General features: G+C 45.3%; 1 pseudogene; it reads right to left on the reverse strand.

The window, feature by feature from the left end:
* Positions 1-17359: 17359 nt before the first annotated feature.
* On the reverse strand, positions 17360-18418 carry LOC144762884 (uncharacterized; annotated as a pseudogene).
* Between the last annotated feature and the right edge of the window lie 1033 nt (positions 18419-19451).

The following is a 19451-nucleotide window of genomic DNA, read 5'->3' on the forward strand; positions in this document are numbered from 1 at the left end:
TGTTTTCTCACAGTTAAATTGACAGTCTTATGGACCAATGTACATAACCTTTCATTCAAATATAACAACATTATGAAAAAAAACACAGATAAATAGTTATTCTAAGCAATCTGTCCAATTATTCTAAATTTTTTCATGGATATAAAAATGAGAAAAAAGCCCTTTTGATGGATTCATCTTGTCATAAAAAGAAATATGACACCCGAAATTAAATAACTTAATTTAAAGTCAATAATTCACATTTCAACAAAATATAATTTGTGTAGAGCTTATAATTACTATGATAGAATTTGAAAAAAAAACTAAATAGTTTCCTTAATTAAAAATGTCTAAACAGTATGAAACAGTGTGCCATAATGTTCTTCTTTTATGATGTCCAGAGGAAGTGTTATGTCGTTACATCTATTGACATCACCAAATGCAAGTCATGCGAGAAAATGAAGTACCACAGGATGAAATTTATGTAGTTGTCATTCTCGTGTTTTTTATCGCTTAATCCGACCTGCTGTTCCAGTATTAAATATCCATCTTCTCTACAAGTTATCCACAAATGGAGATGTGATTAAAATAAATTCTGGAAGCAATGACATGTTTTATGCATATGAAATCCAAAGTATATCTTAAAGCATTAGAAGCTCCTCATATAATCATCACCAGTTGCTTTCATCATCGTCCCAGTTTAGGTCTGCTCCTCCCCAGCCTTCTGATTCAGCAACTTCATCTGCAGCAAATTTAGATGAGAAGGTCAGGCTCTGCACATTGCTTCCCCTCTGCTGGCTAATGGTGCCTGAAACCACTTCTAAACTGTCCACAGTAGAAAGTTCCATCGATGTAGTCTGTAAAGGTAAACTGGTTGAAGAGTGCTTAATCTTTGGGACCATATCAGCAAACCAGTCCAACTCTGGATCTCGAGATGTTATTTTTACTTGTGTTATGAACTCTTCGCCCAAACCAATCACGGAGAAAGCCTTTTTCTCAAAGGGCTTTTTCTGTGAAATTTTCAGATTCATCGGACTTTCTTCATCCTGATTTGGATGGTCTTGGCTGTTAATGCAGTCTCTCGGAGAGTTTACTTTATTATCTGTAGAATTATTCTTTTTTTTTTGCATATTGATCATCAACTGGCGTGGATTTGGCAGAAAATGGTTGTGTGACCCTGACTGTGCCCAATGCCGTTCTGAAATCTTGGCTGGAAGATTCATATTCTACCCACAACTTTTCTTCCGTCTCAGAGCCCACTTTTGCCGATGCCTTAAAAGGTATCTGATGAGTTATACAGGGTTGACGTCAATTACAGTTGTACTACAGAACCAAAGGGGGAAGCTGTGTTTTGGAGGAGAGCGCCAGACTGCCTACTTTATTATGAAAGTGGACATTAGGTAAGGTTTCGGAGCAGTGAAAACATATGCTTGGATATTAGCTGGATATGAACAAGTCAGATGTTATAGAGGGACATAGAATAGGCCAACGTTCCACAGGACTCATGACCAAGTCTGGACTATAGAGAGGGCTTTAACAGACAGCAAGGACCAGACTATGTTTTAAGAGGAGGGATACACCACATTAGGGGGCCTAGTTATCAAAAAGTCCAGCAATGTAGCGCAGCATGACAGGGAAAGTGGTACAAAAGGGGGTGGTGGTGATGGACGGAGCCTCTGAACCAATCAAACACTCACACCCAGTCAACAGATCTGGGTTTAATCCATTACCGTTCTTTAGCCCACTCTGCCACCCCAGTTCAGACATGGCCATATGCAAATCAGTCTGACCCTGTGCCTCATGGGAACAGTCCAGCCCGAACTGCCAAGCCATGCCTTCCCTGGACCGTAAACAAGCTTCCGAGGACCGGTTTCTGGCATTTCAGCCGCATTCAGCCCGGCTTGCTTGAATCCAGTGGCAAAGTGAGCAAGGGACTCGCGTCTGAGCATACCCTGCCAACTTATGGCGAACAAAGTGGTACAAAAGGGGGTGGTGATGGACAGAGCATCTGAACCAATCAAACACTCACACCCAGTCAACAGATCTGGGTTTAATCCATCACCATTCTTTAGCCCACTCTGCCACCCCAGTTCAGACATGGCCATATGCAAATCAGTCTGACCCTGTGCCTCATGGGAATAGTCCAGCCCGAACTGCCAAGCCATGCCTTCCCTGGACCGAAAACAAGCTTCCGAAGACCGGTTTCTGGCATTTCAGCCCGGCTTGCTTGAATCCAGTGGCAAAGTGAGCAAGGGACTCGCGTCTGAGCATACCCTGTCAACTTATGGCGAACAAAGTGGTACAAAAGGGGGTGGTGATGTACGGAGCATCTGAACCAATCAAACACTCACACCCAGTCAACAGATCTGGGTTTAATCCATCACCGTTCTTTAGCCCACTTTGCCACCCCAGTTCAGACATGGCCATATGCAAATCAGTCTGACCCTGTGCCTCATGGGAACAGTCCAGCCCGAACTGCCAAGCCATGCCTTCCCTGGACCGTAAACAAGCTTCCGAGGACCGGTTTCTGGCATTTCAGCCGTCTTCAGCCCGGCTTGCTTGAATCCAGTGGCAAAGTGAGCAAGGGACTCACATCTGATCATACCCTGCCAACTTATGGCAAACAAAGTGGCACAAAAGGGAGTGGTGATGGACGGAGCATCTGAACCAATCAAACTCTCACACCCAGTCAACAGATCTGGGTTTAATCCATCACCGTTCTTTAGCCCACTCTGCCACCCCAGTTCAGACATGGCCATATGCAAATCAGTCTGACCCTGTGCCTCATGGAAACAGTCCAGCCCGAACTACCAAGCCATGCCTTCCCTGGACCGGATTCAAGCTTCCTAGGACCGGTTTCTGGCATTACAGCCGTCTTCAGCCGGGCTTGCTTGAATCCAGTGGCAAAGTGAGCACGGGACTCACAATTGAGCATACCCAGCCAACTTATGGCGAACAAAGCGGTACAAAAGGGGGTGGTGATGGACGGAGCATCTGAACCAATCAAACACTCACACCCAGTCAACAGATCTGGGTTTAATCCATCACCGTTCTTTAGCCCACTCTGCCACCCCAGTTCAGACATGGCCATATGCAACTCAGTCTGACCCCATCACTAAAAGTGTGGGGAATAAATTATAGAGTGACCACCACACTTCCCAAAATGATGTTGCTGAAGTATTCAGTAATGAGCTGGTCAGAAACGATGTGCACTGTATCAATCAATCAATCAATCAGAGCATTTATATAGCGCTCTACTCACCCGGAGGGTCTCAAGGCGCTGGGGGGGGGTCCGCTACTGCTCGAACAGCCAGGTCTTGAGCTGCTTCCTGAAGGCGAGGTGGTCTTGGGTCAGGCGGAGGCGGTTCAGAAGGGAGTTCCAAGTCTTGGCGGCCAGGTAGGAGAAGGACCTTCCTCCTGTGGTGGCTCTTCGGATGCAGGGGACGGCGGCGAGGGCGTGGCTGGTCGATCGAAGCTGGCGTTTGGGAGCGTAGAAGTTGAGGCAGCTGTTGAGGTATCCTGGGCCTTGGTTGTGTAGGGCTTTGTGTGCGTGGGTGAGGAGCCGGAAGGTGATTCTCTTGTTGACCGGGAGCCAGTGCAGGTCTCTCAGGTGTCCGGAGATGTGGCTGCGGCGGGGGATGTCCAGGATGAGTCGTGCTGAGGTGTTCTGGATCCGCTGGAGTCTCTTCTTGAGTTTGGCGGTGGTTCCGGCGTAGAGGGAGTTGCCGTAGTCCAGACGGCTGGTGACGAGGGCCTGGGTGACTGTCTTTCTGGTCTCGGAAGGGATCCATCGGAAGATCTTGCGTAGCATGCGCAGGATGTTGAAGCACGACGAGGAGACGGCGTTGACTTGTCTGGTCATGGAGAGGGAGGAGTCCAGGATGAAGCCCAGGTTGCGTGCGTGGTCTGTTGGTTTGGGTGCGCTGCCCAGGGCGGGGGGGCCACCAGGAGTTGTCCCAGGCGGAGGGTGAGGATCCTAGGATGAGGACTTCCGTCTTGTCCGAGTTCAGTTTCAGGCGGCTGTTCGACATCCATTTGGCTACGTCTGTCATCCCTTCGTGTAGGTTGGCTCTGGCGGTGGCGGGGTCGTTGGTGAGGGAGAGGATCAGCTGGGTGTCGTCGGCGTAAGAGATGATGTTGAGGTTGTGCTGGCGGATCTGTAGGATCAAAAGAAGTATAACAAAATCTAGCATATACTTTTCAAAGAGACCATCATTGACATTGATATATATACGAGATTACAGTGTTCCACTCACCCAAAGCGTCTATTCTGTTTGCCCGTAGTGACAGCCTCCTCTTGTATTATTGCCTCTGTTTGATTAGAACAGGGAGTCCTCAAAAATAACAAGTTTGGGGATATGGAGGAGGTGAAGGCTGGACACACTCGTACAACACTCACTCAGAATATGATTGGGGGAAGTAATCAATGAGTGGTAAAAGAGAAAATATAGATGTGTTGGGAAACAAATCATGCAAATATGTATAAATTAAGTGATAAATTCTGTGCATAAAAATGGGGATACAACAGAACGTGGACTAAGAATAACTGAATGCTAAGTCTGCTTTGTAATTAGCAGCGGACCGTGGACCAACTGAGGCACTAGAAAGGGACTAAAACACGAGACGGGCCATCCGGCTCTGGGGAGAAAGAGCAGAACAGCGAGCGTACTTGCAGGTGAAAAATTGCGGTGTGTTGTCCGCCTCTGAAGGTAGAAAGGAGTGGAACAAACATGCCCTCGCGGGAACAAACCAACACACACACAGTTCGACTCCAAAAGTAAAGGTCAGAACTCAGTATACCATCAAGCACAGTACACAAAAACAAGAAGTCTTGATAAGCCTTGCCACTCGGCCCTGAACAGGGAAGAGAGGCTGAGGCAGAGCGAACAAACACGTACCGGGGCAGAAGGCTCGAGAACTGATGAAGGAAATTCTCGCCATAAAAAGGACCAAGACAAGCAGGATCGAAGGACACCAAGGATAGGTAGCAGGAAGTGAAGGGACGGGGGGTGGTCACAACTCGGAAGCAGTAAGCCAAGCTGAAGAGCCGGGCTCTTATGAGTGTCAGGGACCGTCTCCAAATTACTCTTAGGAAGGGAAGTGAAACACTATCAAGCATACAGCAATGCTGGTCTCTTGCTCGAGAACTAGATACCTTTCCTAACAGTTCTCCCGCCCAAAGGTCTCCTCACAGGTCTCGGTCTCGTAGGGTAAAGAGTATGGAATCTTTGGATTAATCTAGGGGCATGGATGTTTTCTGCTGGTTCCCTTGATCTGTCTCCATGGCATAACCCACCCAATTAATGAGATGTTGTAATTTACCTCTGTCTACGGGAGTCGAGAATCCTGTTCACTTCATACTCTTTTTCACTTTCTATGAATATTGGTGGGGGGGGGGGTTTCAGGCACTGGAGGGGGTGTGTACTTTTTGAGTAGCGAGCAGTGGAATATAGGATGGATTTTCATATTTGTAGGCAACTGCAATCTTAGGGTCACTGGAGTATTGACTTTTTGTATAACATATGGGCCAATGAAATGAGGTTGCAGCTTTCTGGATCCTTCTAACTTCAAATTTCTGGTTGATAACCATACTTTCTCTCCTACATTATAAATGGGCTCTGGCCTACGGTGTTTATCTGCTTGTTGTCTCATCAATTCCTTAGTCTTGGCTAATTCTGAGAAAGCTAGTTTCCAAATGGACTTGAGGTTTTGATGATGCTCTTTCAAGGCAGGAATGCTATTTAATTCTGTTGGAAGAGCTATTGCCAGAAATTTAGGATGTTGTGCAGATGCAAAGTAAAAAGGGGAAACACCAGTAGAAGAATATGTGCTGTTATTGTAAGCAAATTCTGCTAAGGGAAGTGCTTGCACCCAAGTACCTGTGATCGTGGTTAGTAGGCAGTGTAGGTATTGTTCTAAGGTCTGATTAGTTAATTCGGTTTGCCCATCAGTCTGCGGATGGTAGGCAGTAGAAAGTCTGTGATCTATACCTAGGGTCGCACACATACCTTGCCAAAATCTGGAAACAAACTGGGAACCTGTAGTAATCCACACAGGAAACTTCTTATAAATTCTTGAAGTATCTTTAGTGGAGTATAAGTTTAATGCAGCAACCTTCAGCAAACCCATGAAGTACTGGTTTACATTAGAACATTCAGCGTGATGCAATTCCACTGCATCATGACTGCATCATATAATTCTAAACATTACCACATATCTTCCCCCCTATGGAATCTAAAAGGAAAAAATAAGAAAACATTAGGAAATATACAATCTATATACATAAAATAAATAACATAAAACACATTACAAGAAAACATTTTTTTTCTCACAAATTGCAATGTATATAAAAACATATCATTACAGCTGAGATACTTTACACAAACTACCAAAACTCCATTTCCTGCCATTGTCCAGTTCAGCCACAGAACCCTTAACAGAAACAATCTTATGCAGTTGAGAAAACGTACTTTCTCCCTTCCTTACAAGTTTTCTCACAACAACCCAATCACCTTCCACAAATCCTAAATCCTTAACAAACCTCCTACTATCAAAATCCATCTTATTGCGCCACTGACAATCAACAACTCTTGACCTCATCCTTTCCCTATCAACCCAAACCTGATTTTTTTCCTTCAACCACATCGGAGACTCCTTCGTACCCGGTTCTCTTCCCTTCAGGGCCACAAAAGGAGAAACTCCAGTTACTGAATGAGGCGTTATCCTATGACCCCACATCATTCTTCTTAATTCATCTTTCCATGATAAACCATTAGCCAAAGAAAGCTGAATACAATCCATTACCATTCTGTTTACCCTTTCTACAAGTCCATTGGCTTGCGGACCGAACAAGGCCACTCTCTCATGAGTAACCCCAAGACTAACTAGGAAATTAGACATATCTGAAGAAACTAACTGAACGCCATTATCAGTTACAAGAGTTTTCGGCACCCCTTCTTCCACGAAAACTTCCTTTAAAAATGTTATCATATTCGCAGTGCAGACTTGCCCCATTGATTTGCAAGTAAACCATTTGCCATGGTAATCCACCAACACAAGTAAAAACTGATTATTGCTTCCTAACTTGTCAATCGGACCCAAAACATCCAAACCTAGTTTCTCCCACGGTTTCATAGGTAGATTCACACATCTCAATGGGGGTTCTCTTGTAACCTTTACCATATCACTATTTCTGCAGCGTGACAATCTCGCACTAGATCTTCCACATTCTTGTCCATCTCTGGCCACCAATAAGATTCTCTTAGTCTACGCTTTGTCAAACTCCTACCTAAGTGTCCTTCATATACAATTCTCAACAATTTTGATCTCAACGAAACCGCTGGAACTACCCTATTTCTTCTGAAAATTCTGTCACCTTGCAAGCTAAGTTCATCTTTAACTGAACCGTATTGTCTATGTACTGTTCCTTCACTGGATTCATCCCAAGAACCCTTAGTTAATTCTTTCAAGTCAAGTCAAGTCAAACATTTTGTTTATTAAGACCATAGTCCTTAAACAATAGCAATAAACAGTATCCTAAGTTTAAAATATCCCATAGAACCCATAAAACAATGTAAAATTAATCCAATGTCAAATAAAACTCTTATATACCTTTTATGCGTATAACAATTTCATTAAAAAATACATCTTACGATAAAAGCTTATTCTTACATTTAAAACTCATTTCTTTAGTTCTTGTATCATTTCCTTCCTGTTGGAGTTCATGCAGTACTACAGGTTATTCTTGGCCTCTTAAAGCACTTAACATCGCCTTTATATATTTCCCCAGGGCAATTGCAATGTCAATAGTTGGGATTTCTGATAGTAAATTTGTTGCCTGCGCCCTTGTCCTTACTTCGTATTTTATAAAAACCGGACGCAGCCACATTTTCCGCTGTTCTAAGAATGACAGACAATCAAGTAAGATATGTACCAGGTCTCCTTTGCAACCTAAGCTACACTTGCAACACCCTGCCTGATCTAGCATTTTTGCTTTCCAGTTTTTGTTCATTAGCCATGGGTGGATCCCTATCCGCAGCCTTAGTATCTCCTGCCTGTAGCTACGGTTGGGAAGAATGTCCAAGTAAGGAAACCAGTTTTCCTCGGACCAGGCTTTCAACATGTATGTTACTGATTTCTTCTTCGCTAAGTATCCCATGTCAATGCTTCTGCTTATTTCCTTCCCTTTTACTTTCAACTCTCTCTTAGTGCATGATACTTGGAGCGTTTCCTGGGACACCTCCAACCTTAACCTTTTTACAGATTTGCATCAGTCTTTCTCTGCACGGTTTTGCCCATTTTAGGTCACTCTTTTGAATTTCTCTCCTACACCATTGGACAACTTTTTGTCCTTCTAAATCTTCGAATCGATTCCAAAGTCTAATTAGTGCCATTTGATTTTGTTTATCCCATGACTTTGTACCTATTTCAGTTCTTATGGCTTGAACCATAGACGATTGTGGGAGAGATAGAAGTCTTTTTAGACATTTCCCCTCCACCAAGTCCCAAGATCCCTTACCGCTCAAATAAAGGATCTCTGCTCCATATAGGACTTGGGGGGGGATCATTGCCTCAAAAGCTCTTAACATTGGTCGATGTGACATTTCTCCGTAGTCCCTATTGAACATTTTTAGTCCACAAATTGAGGCATATGCTTTAGCTTTTTGTGAGTCCAAATGGGTACACCAGTTCAATGTCCTATCAAACCATATTCCCAGGTATCGATATTCATTTACCGTCTCCAGTTTAAGGTCCCCTAGATACCAGTTAAACCTATTTATCTTTTTCCCAAAACATAGAATTTTTGTTTTGTCTAGGTTAACTGTTAGGAATTTTCTTGCACAGTATGCATTGAAAGCATTAAGCTTTCTTTGGAGGCCTCTTTCGGTCTGGTCCACTATTACTAGGTCGTCTGCATAGAGTAAACAGGGCACCTTGTTACCATCCATTCTCGGACTTGCACTACCCTCTACCTCTAGGTAGGCCGGGAGATCTGACAGGAAAATGGAAAATAACTGTGGGGCCAAAACACAACCCTGTCTTAGACCATTATCTATTGGAATTATTTTCGTCAGAGATCCCTCGGTATCCTTAATGACTTGCGCCCAATTTCCTCTATGCAGTTCCTTTATTATGGTCAAGAGGTCTTTAGGGATATTTGCCTTCATCAGAGATTCCCATAAACAGTCCCGATCGACTGAGTCGAATGCGGCTCGGAAGTCGACGAAACAACAGCATAACTTGCCATTTTGTTCCGTCGACTTCTTCGCCATGGCCCATAGTGAGAAACCATGATCAATCGTGGAGTGCCCTTCTCTAAATCCTCCCTGTTCTATGGGTACAATGTGGAACTCCTTTACCCATGCATTTAGTTGTTTCAATACAATTTTTGAGAAAACTTTCTCTCCTATGTCTAGGAGGTTGATTAATCGGTAGTTCTGTGGTTCCTCCATATTCCCTTTTTTGTGGATTGACCTAATTATTGCGCCCTTCCAGTTAGATGGCATTATGCCTTCAGTAAGGATTACATGAAACATCTGTGTAAAAAATCTTGCCCACCAATTTACTTCCGATTTTAATATTATTGCAGGGAGGTTGTCGGGTCCTGCCGCACGGGTTAGCTTCAGTTCTCTTATTGTGAGCTCTACCTGTTTTTCTTTAAACATAGCTTTGAGATCTTCAGAGATTTCTTGCCACTTTTCGTTATCTTTGAGATCTCTGGGAGCTCTTAGCCCGTACAGTTTTCTTATATACTCCTCCCATGCCGCCTCGCTGACTACACATTCTAATTCACCATCTATTGGGCCAATTGCAGCCTTTACCAATTTCCAAAAGTGTCTGAGATTTTTCTCTTCAATTGCTTCTAACAGGTTCAACCAACATTTATCTTTATATATCCTTTTCGCATTGTCTGACATTTTTTAAAAATCTCTTTTCAAGTTGTTTATATGTACCTGTCTCTCATGTGTGAAGCTCTTTTTTTGTCTTCTTTGTGCTGCCCGTATCTCCCTTTTTTTAGCTTGGCACTCAGCAGAGAACCATTTTATTCGGCTGGGCGATTTTACACTAGAATTTTTGTTCCTTTTTAGTTCTATTCTTAGGCACTGGACCACTTCTTTCAACTTTTCTATGAACCATTCCAAATTTTTGTTCTCTAAGTTTTCAGGCACGATCTTAAATTGCATGGCCTTTAGTTTTTCCTGATATTCCTCCGTCAAACGTGTCGACGCCCGTTTGGGATACTCAACCTCCTGGTAGATCACTTTCAGCCTGATTCATGAAGCGAAATAGCGCCCGCAATGGCTGCGAAAACGCAATTGCGGGTGCAAAACACGGAATCGGCATTCAAGTACGAAATAGCGAAATCGCTAAAAAATAATAGCGATCGGAATAGCGATTACGCTGTAATAGTCGCAGACTCCGGGAAGTCGAGCATTAGCGATACGGAAATAGCGACCAACCACGGAATCTGCGAAATGAATAGCGAAACGCAATATTGTCTCAATCGGCATTCATGAAAGAAATACATTAGCGAAAAAGCGCTAAATCGCACGTTTGCGCGGCGCAATTTAAGGACAACTCAAAGCAGGTGGTAACCATAAAAGCCATGATTAACCAAAATTTGAAAAACTGTTAGCCAATCACCAACAGGTCCAGGCCTGACCAATCACACATAAGGACATTCAGCAGCAGCATTAGGCATTCCACAATGCCTGGGATGTACATGGTGGTGAGGCGGCGAAGGCTACAGCGAGCAGCACGGAGGAGACGCATGAGGCAGGCAAGGATTTACCGGCAGCGGGTCACCTTGCTGGGCCAAACCAGAGAACAGATTTATGCAAAATACAGGCTGAATGGGGAAATGATCACCTGGCTGATACAAGAACTCGACCCCATCATGCAGCACCCAACAAGGCGAAACAATTCTGTGCCCACACATGTGCAGGTATTGTGCAGCCTGCACCTCCTGGCCTCCGGCAGTTTCCAGGGCATAGTAGCCGCTGCTGGGGGGATATCCCAGCCCACCATGTCACGCTGCCTCCACACTTTTGTTGACGCCATGCTCAGCCAGCTCCACCGGCACATCACATTTCCCACGAGCCAACAGGAATTGGACCTGACAAAACTACAATTTTATAATGTTGCCCATTTTCCCCATGTCCTCGGCTGCATAGACTGTACCCACGTCGCCATCTGCCCACCAGCTGGCACGGAGTATATGTACCGCAACAGGAAGTCCTACCACTCCCTCAACATACAGATGGTCTGCAATGCCAAGACCATCATCACTGACATTGTGGCCCAGTACCCAGGGAGTACCCATGACTCCTTTATCTTCAGGCACAGCGGACTCCACACACGACTGATCAGGGGAGAGTTTGGGGAAGGACACCTACTTGGTAAGTACACTTTGTCGACAATGTCACATTGCTATGAAGTAACTGCGCTGCACAGGCAATCAACATCTGCTCCTCTCATTCAGGTGACAGTGGCTATGCCCTACGGGAATACCTCCTGACCCCTTACCTCAACCCTGCCACACCTCAGCAACGGCGCTACAATGTTGCGCACATCCGGACAAGGAACTGTATTGAAAGGACATTTGGCCTGCTCAAGATCAGGTTCCGCATACTGCACAAGACAGGTGGGGCCATGTATTACAGTCCTGCAGCGTGCTGCCGCATTGTGGCTGTCTGTGCAATGCTTCATAACATTGCAACCAAGCGCCGGATACCAGTTGACATCTCAGGCAGTGAATCTGAGGGGGACGACCGGCCACCAGCACATGCGCACCATGCACGCGGGGAGAACCCAGCTGAAGGCCACAGACGTCGCAACCACATCACAGCTAACAATTTCTAGCCCACCCCCTTCCCCCACCCCACATATCACAATTGCATGCAAAATGTAATGATTACACAAGGCGAATGTGTGCAGCAAAATAAATGTATTTGTTTGATTCACAAGAAAAAAGGGTCATGGTAACAACTATTTACAAAATGCAGTATTCCTGCATACTGCTTGTAAAGGTTCATGGCAGGCTTAGCTTCAGCCTGCGCCTGTGTCCCTGACACAATGTCATTGGCGCCTCCGGCGCACAATTCCCAGGCGCCTGTGAGGCTCTTCCTCATCCTGGGCAGCTGTACCAGGCGTAGCCCTGGTGCTGCGCCTAGGTGGGGGGGCCTGCGTGGCAGAGTGGCTGCTCACACTGGAGGCACCCTCACTCGCATCGTCTCCCCCCACAATGGCCGGTAGCACAGGTGTATGCAGTGCGGTAACGGCGGTGGTCAATTGCTCCAGCACCCGGGTAATGTCCTCGCAGCACTGGACCAGTTGGTGCTGCTGGGTCAACGAGCGGCGCGACAGCTGGGTGGTGGCATTTGCTGCCACATAATTTGAGCGACTATAGGTGGACAGCCGGCTCAACAGCTGGTGGTGGCGCCTGCTTGCAACACTGCGGTGCTTCACCAGCGCTGCAGTATTGTCCTCCATTGCCGCCGTCATGCGGTCCATGGCCGCCGTCATGCGGTCCATCCGCTCGCCGACTCCCGCCACATTGCGGCCAATCTTATGCAGCTGGAGCTGGATGGCTCCTTGCTGCTGCGACTGGCGCTGGTGTATTCGGAGCATGCGGCGCTCCACGCTCATGCAGGCATGGAGATGCCCATTGCCCCTCCTGCTGTGCGGCCACTGTGTTGCGGATGTGGCTGGCCCAGATCTGGTTGGACGAGCTGCAGGTGGTGTAGCAGCTGGTGTTGCAGGTGCGGCAGGCACTGGAGGCACATTGGTGGGGTGACTGGCTCTGGCAGCCGGTGGGCCTGCAGATGTTGCAGCAGGTACGGTGGGGGCTCTGGTCTTGGCAGCCGGTGGGCCTGCAGATGTTGCAGCAGGTACGGTGGGGGCTCTGGTCTTGGCAGCCGGTGGGCCTGCAGATGTTGCAGCAGGTACGGTGGGGGCTCTGGTCTTGGCAGCCGGTGGGCCTGCAGATGTTGCAGCAGGTAAGGTGGGGGCTCTGGTCTTGGCAGCCGGTGGGCCTGCAGATGTTGCAGCAGGTACGGTGGGGGGCCTGGCTGCTGGTGTTTGCGCAGCGGCAGGGGCTGGTGGCTGGGTATCGGGTAGGGATTCCTCCTCCTGGGCCTCCTCATCGATCAGCAGCCTCTCGCTGTCACTGCTATCATCCGCACCTGTGAGGGTAAGTGGATACTCATTAGGTGCATGTGACTGTCAGACGTGCAGATGTTACATGCATGCTGGGTGTCATTCCCTGGATGGCTGTGGATTTGCGCACTTTGGAACCTTTCTGGCCGCATTGTGGTACTACTACATTGTGGACATACTACGTCTCCCACAATGCTTCAGGGCATTTCCTGATGCACAACATAGGCATGACTAAGGGCCAATGAGTGAGCCTATTTGGTCAGGGACGGTCATAGGGGACAGGGTCGCAGGCGCATGCCACTTACCTTGGGTGTCTTGGGTGGGGCGGGAGGAGTCCAGAGGGGTCACGCCAACACACGCCTCCCTCTCCAAGGTGTCCTCTACCTGGTCCTCCAGGGGGGTGTTGGGTGGGACAGTCGGTCCACCACCTCCAGTGCCTGATGCCTCACCAAGGCGCTCCGCCACCCTCTCCTTGGCACGCCCTCGGAGGTCGTACCAGCGCTTTTTCAGCTCCTCCAACGACCGGTCCGCAACGCCCACAGAGTTGACGCTGGAGGCAATCCCCACCCAGATCCTCCGCTTCTCCTGCTCTGGGACCCTCCTTGAGTTGGCTCCAAAGAGCTGGTCGTGGTTGGCCACCACCCCTTCTATAAGGTTCTCCAGGTCCTGCTCGGAGAACTATAGTTTGCGCTTGCGGCCAGCGCTGGTGCTGGGGCCAGGGAGAGGTTCGTCGGACATGGCGGTCGCTATTTCGGCCGGTTCGGGAGTCGCTAACGGAGGTTTAGCGGCAGCTTTCCGTCGTGAACACTCGAATGATAGCGTCACTGTGGTGTTTGGGGGTGGGATTTGGCTGCTTCCTGGTTGTGATGTCATCACGGTGCTCGGAATGCGTCTTCCCGTTTTCCAGATCCCGCGAGAATGCGACTCGCAATCCCGATCGCACGGAATTGCGAGTCGCAATCCCGTGCGATCGGGATTGCGAGTCGCAATCCCGTGCGATCGGGATTGCGAGTCGCAATCCCGATCGCAGGTAGCCGGAAATAGCGATTTTTCTGCGTTTTTTGTAGGTCGCTAACGGCTTTAGCGCCCGCGTGCGAGTCGCTATTTTTTCCCCGAAAAGTACATGAATGCCGTTTTGCGTTTCCTCAATAGCGAGTCGCTATTAATCGCTATTAGGGACACGCAAAACGGCCCGTACATGAATCAGGCTGTTTGTCTCTAATCGATTTATTTCCCCCAGATAATATTAGGTGTAATAGATTATGATCGCTGACCTCTTTTTGTTCTATCCTAAATTCTTGCACTAGGGGGAAATTCCAGGCTTGTAAAAACATATAGTCTATTGGGCAGTTCTGTGAGCCTAATTTAAAGGTCTTCCCTGCTGGGCAATCTGTTTTCAGTCTGCCATTTACGCATTGGAATCCCCTACCTCCTAGAATGTGTACTAGTTCGGTTTCCTGTTTTGAGATCTCTACGGCTGGAAAGATAGCTGGGTTTATTCCATAAACCTCTAACAGTTCTCTATTCCAGAGGTCAGCCTTCTTAGGATCTAATTTATGGTTAAAATCCCCCATTAATATCAGTATATCCGATGCATATTTTTCTAGTATGTTATCAACATCCTCCTTGAAAAGCCTCATCTCATTTTCATACTCTGCTCTGTTATCCCACTGCATGTATACATTTAATACAGACAACATTTTGTGCTTCATTTCCTCTGCCAATAGTTCTATTCTGCATGCTTGGACCCATTTACATTTTGTTTTTATCGGTGTAACTTCTCTCATAACTTTTGTTGATACCAATATCATCAGTCCCCCTGAAGGTCGGCCAAAGCTTTTTTTCACGGCCGGACGACTTAGCTGTAAATATCCCTCAAAGATTGGGGTTTCGTCGCATGTCCAGGTCTCTTGCAGGCAGGCAATGTCCACATTATTTACTATTTCCTTTATATGTTCTCGCTTTAGTTCATTGCCTAGCCCATTCACATTCCAAGTTATGAGGCCTAGACTTTGCGACACCCCCCGTCCTATTCTACTTCGCTTAAGCCACCCTCTTCTACTTCTTCCTCCGTATCGCTCTCGTTATCATCCCCTACTGAGCTACTACCAAGGGACCAATTATCCCAGGGAGCCTCATTACCTGTGTTGTCTATTACGATGTTCAGGCAGCTACGATTTCCTTCCATATCACTATATAGTTTCACTTGCCTCCTCCCTAGGCCTGCATGGTGTTTTAAGAATGTGTTATCAATGGGTACCATTACTTCTCTCTCTGGTATTATCTTTATTCCCTGTTGGTTTATCTCATTTGTTGCTTTCAAGATTGCCTTTTTTACCAGATCTGAGTGGAGTGTCATTTTTGTTATTTCTTTCCCATTTCTGTTCTCTCCAAACCCGATTTGCCGGAGGTCATTTGTACTGATCCCACTCAAGCTACTACATTTGGCGAAAGCGGCGAGTATCTGTGCTCTGTTTAGGGGGTTCATTTTCTTTTCCGGCTTTCCCTTTTTCCATATCTGATCCAAGAATACCCATTTATTTTTATCTGTCACTGGCACTTCCTTGGGAGTTTCGTTTTTTTGCTGTCTTGCCTTTGTTCTCCCTATCACCCATCCATTACTTCCCTCACCAGATGGTACCTGTCTCTGAGGGCTATCAAGTCTACGGCCCTTACTGGATTGTTCTGCAGCTTTCCTTTCCTTCTGCTTCCCAGTATTGGATGTTACAGGTTTCTCTTTTGTCCCCTTGGTTCTCCCATTTTTACTTGGTACTGTCGGGGTTTTTGTTATTTTAGGCTCTGATTGCGGAACGTATGTCGGGGCTTGGGGGTTTAGACCTGGCTGTGCCTCCCCTTCTGTTAACTTCACTTTTCTCTTTCCTCTTGGGTTTGATGCACCCTTCTTTCCAATCCTATTCCTGTTGGTAGCCACTGCATACACCCCTCTCCTTTTTATCAGCATTGGGTGTCTAGAGATATATACATTATCTGATGCTTCGACTGAGTCGTTTCTTATGCATTGATCTGTTGGGTCTGGTGACTCTGCAGGGTTTACCATGAGTGCTTCTGCTGGTGCATTCTCTGCGTTTCCATCGAAGGAAGATGTTATACTTCTTGGCCTCGTCATATTTTGCATTTGTTTTTTTATCTCGGATAGTTCCTCTCCGATATTTTTTAAGTACCGTTTCTGCACTTTCATTACTCCATTATTTGAAAGAGTTACTTCTAAAATTCCCTGTAGTATCTTTTGTAACATCAATATTAGATCCACCAGTGATGTTGTGGGTGATACGGTTTGGTCCAAATCCTGTGCAATACTTCTTTCTGAGTTTGCGTGCAGACTGGTTCTTATACTTTCTCGCTGTGATTGGGGGTTAGGGGTCTTTTGTTGCTGCAGCGGTTGGTCTGATGCGCCCCCCCCTACATAGCTCTGGCTTTCATTTCCCCTTCTTTCTTCATTTCCCAATGATTGTGACAAGAACATTTTTGGGGATGATGGGAGGCGAGGAGCTGATATATGGAGATTTTGACTCAAGAGCGTTAGGTTTATCAATATGGGATCATCCCTTCCTTCCTCTCTGTCTGGGAAGTCTTCTTCGGGGAGTTCCTCCATGGTTTTACTTATCTGACTTGTGTCAGCTGCCCCCGTCTTTTCTCCGCCCTTCGAGCCGTCTACCTCCATAACTCCCTCTTGATCAAGGTTTAATGCTGGCTCCATGGGTTTATAATGTTTCCCTACGAAGTCCTTTATATATTTGAATGCTGACATATTGTCTTGCTGCTTGGAGGTTGTTGGAGCGCAACCCCTTTTAGCCTGTTGGGCGTTTTTAATCGCTCTTTTAACTTTTCTTTTCTTGCGTCGCCCCTTATTATTATCCATAATGGAAGCCTGGCTTTCTTGGCTCTCTTCTAATGATATTGAGCCCTCCAGTTGTTTACTCTTCTCTGTCCCATCTCTGAACGCAATTTTTGCCCTCTTTTCGGTGCCATTTCTTTAATTATATTATTTAAACTGTAGTACTACTGTTGTTATTTCTCCGTTTTGTTTAATATTACTTTGTTATACTTAAAACCTTTCACTTACCTCTGTTGTGCCTTTTGACCGCCTGCCTGCCTTGCCGCATTTATTTTCTTCTCCTCCGGTGACTTTCCTGGCTTTTTTCCCAGCACTTGCACTCCTTGTGATATGTAGGATCTGTGTCCGGGGCTCTAGGCTCACCCTTCAGTTTTTGGCGCCTCGCTTATTCAGGTGCTGCAGGTGTTTGAGCCTAGGATCACTTTTGCTGCCTGGTCCAGATATCCAATAGTCCAGTTTCCTTAGCAGAATCATACTGTTCCACCGACTCTACAATTTGTAAAGAATTTTCCACCATTTCAATAGATAAAAATAATTCTTCATTTTGTTCTTCCACAGTCTCTATTTCTTTAATACTAGCATTTCTAGTGTATCCCTTCGACCTACATGCCTTTGCCAGATGACCTCTTTTACCACATATTCTGCATGTTGCATTCCTTGCACCACATGCAAAACTTGAACTTACATGTCCTGGACATCCACATCTGTAACAAATTATGGGTCTCTTATTATTTGTTTTTGACGATACATTTTCATTACTTTTATTTATAGGTTTTTTAAACACTTCTTTTTTTACTTCTTTGACTTCCACAGCAGTCTCTTTAGTCGATACTACTGTTGAATTTCTAGAAACTCCTTTACTCTTATTGATTTCTTTGACCCACATATCAGTATTTTCCATGCTTTTAGCTATTTGAATGGCTTGTTCCAAAGTAGGATCTTTTGATAATAATTTCTCTCTTATCCTTTTGTTATTTGTGCATCTCACAATTTGATCCCTTATCAAGGAATCACACAAACCTTGAAATTCACATGTAACAGCAAGACCACGTAAAGCTGCAACATATGATATGATGCTTTCATCAAACTTCTGTGCTCTGCAAAAAAATGTGTGTCTTTCAAAAACAACATTTACCTTTGAAGTAAAATGATTTTCCAACATTTGTAAGGACATCTCATAAGTATATTCACTGGTTGACCATCTCCCGCACCCAAAGATATTTCAGGTAAATCATCATATATCCTTCTACCTTCTACTCCAAGGTGAGGCAAAAGTATGGCTTGTCTTCTCACAGGACCATATTTATCCCCTCCAATAGCCAATAAATATGTTAAAAATATATTTTTCCAACGTTTCCATGGAATAGAGGGCTCTCCAGGGATTAGTAAAAATATAGGAGGTGCAGACATAGATTCACCAGTCATACCTGCAATTTAAATTTAAAATAACAAACCAAAATAATAATTTTACACAATAGATTAAAATACCAATCTAAAATAATTAACTAAAATAATTAATTAATATAATAGAGTGAAATAATAATCTAAAATAATTAAATCAAATATTTGTTATGTTCAATGACTTGAGTCTGTTGTTTATTTCAATGAGGAGGAAGATTGGTGAAGTCCCTTTTTTGTTTTAAGCCCTCTTGGTACAGGAAGTTGCATCAGAGTAGGTTGTAGTACCAAAAGAAATACATAGAGCAGCAATGTCGGTAAGAACTGCTTAAATATATTCTAGTTGTAATTATCTATTCAAAACTGTGCTTCAGGTTTCATTTGCTCTCAATGTTGGCTCAGCTGCCTTAAATGTTAGTTAAACGCATGGAATTGCGCGCGAAGCTCGATCCTTGTTTACTTTCACTTACTAGCTCTCTGCCCATCCTCGTCGCCAAAATATGCAGTAATCCACACAGGGAACTTCTTATAAATTCTTGAAGTATCTTTAATGGAGTATAAGTTTAATGCAGCAACCTTCAGCAAACCCATCAAGTACTGGTTTACATTAGAACATTCAGCGTGATGCAATTCCACTGCATCATGACTGCATCATATAATTCTAAACATTACCACATAACCCCTATCTGAAATGATAATAGATGGAAGACCATGTAAACGCACAATATGTTCTATAAAGATTTGAACAAGGTCTTTAGAGGAAGGTGACTTTTTTAAGGGAATAAAGCGAGCCATCTTTGTCAACATGTCTACCACAATGTATAAAGTGTTGAACCCTTGACAACGTGAAAGATCAGTGATAAAATCCATGCTGATAGAGTGCCAAGATGAAGGGGGTATAGCTGTAGGTTTTAACAACCCAGTAGGTGCGCAATGAGGAGCCTTTTGCCTGGCACAAGTTTCACATGAGTTCACAAAAGTGGAGATATCTTTTGTCATGTCTTCCCACCAAAACCATCTTTGACATGATTTCAACGTTTTGTAACTTCCAGGGTGCCCA

The sequence above is a fragment of the Lissotriton helveticus genome, chromosome 6 (genome assembly GCF_964261635.1).
Source record: "Lissotriton helveticus chromosome 6, aLisHel1.1, whole genome shotgun sequence".
NCBI lineage: Eukaryota > Metazoa > Chordata > Amphibia > Caudata > Salamandridae > Lissotriton > Lissotriton helveticus.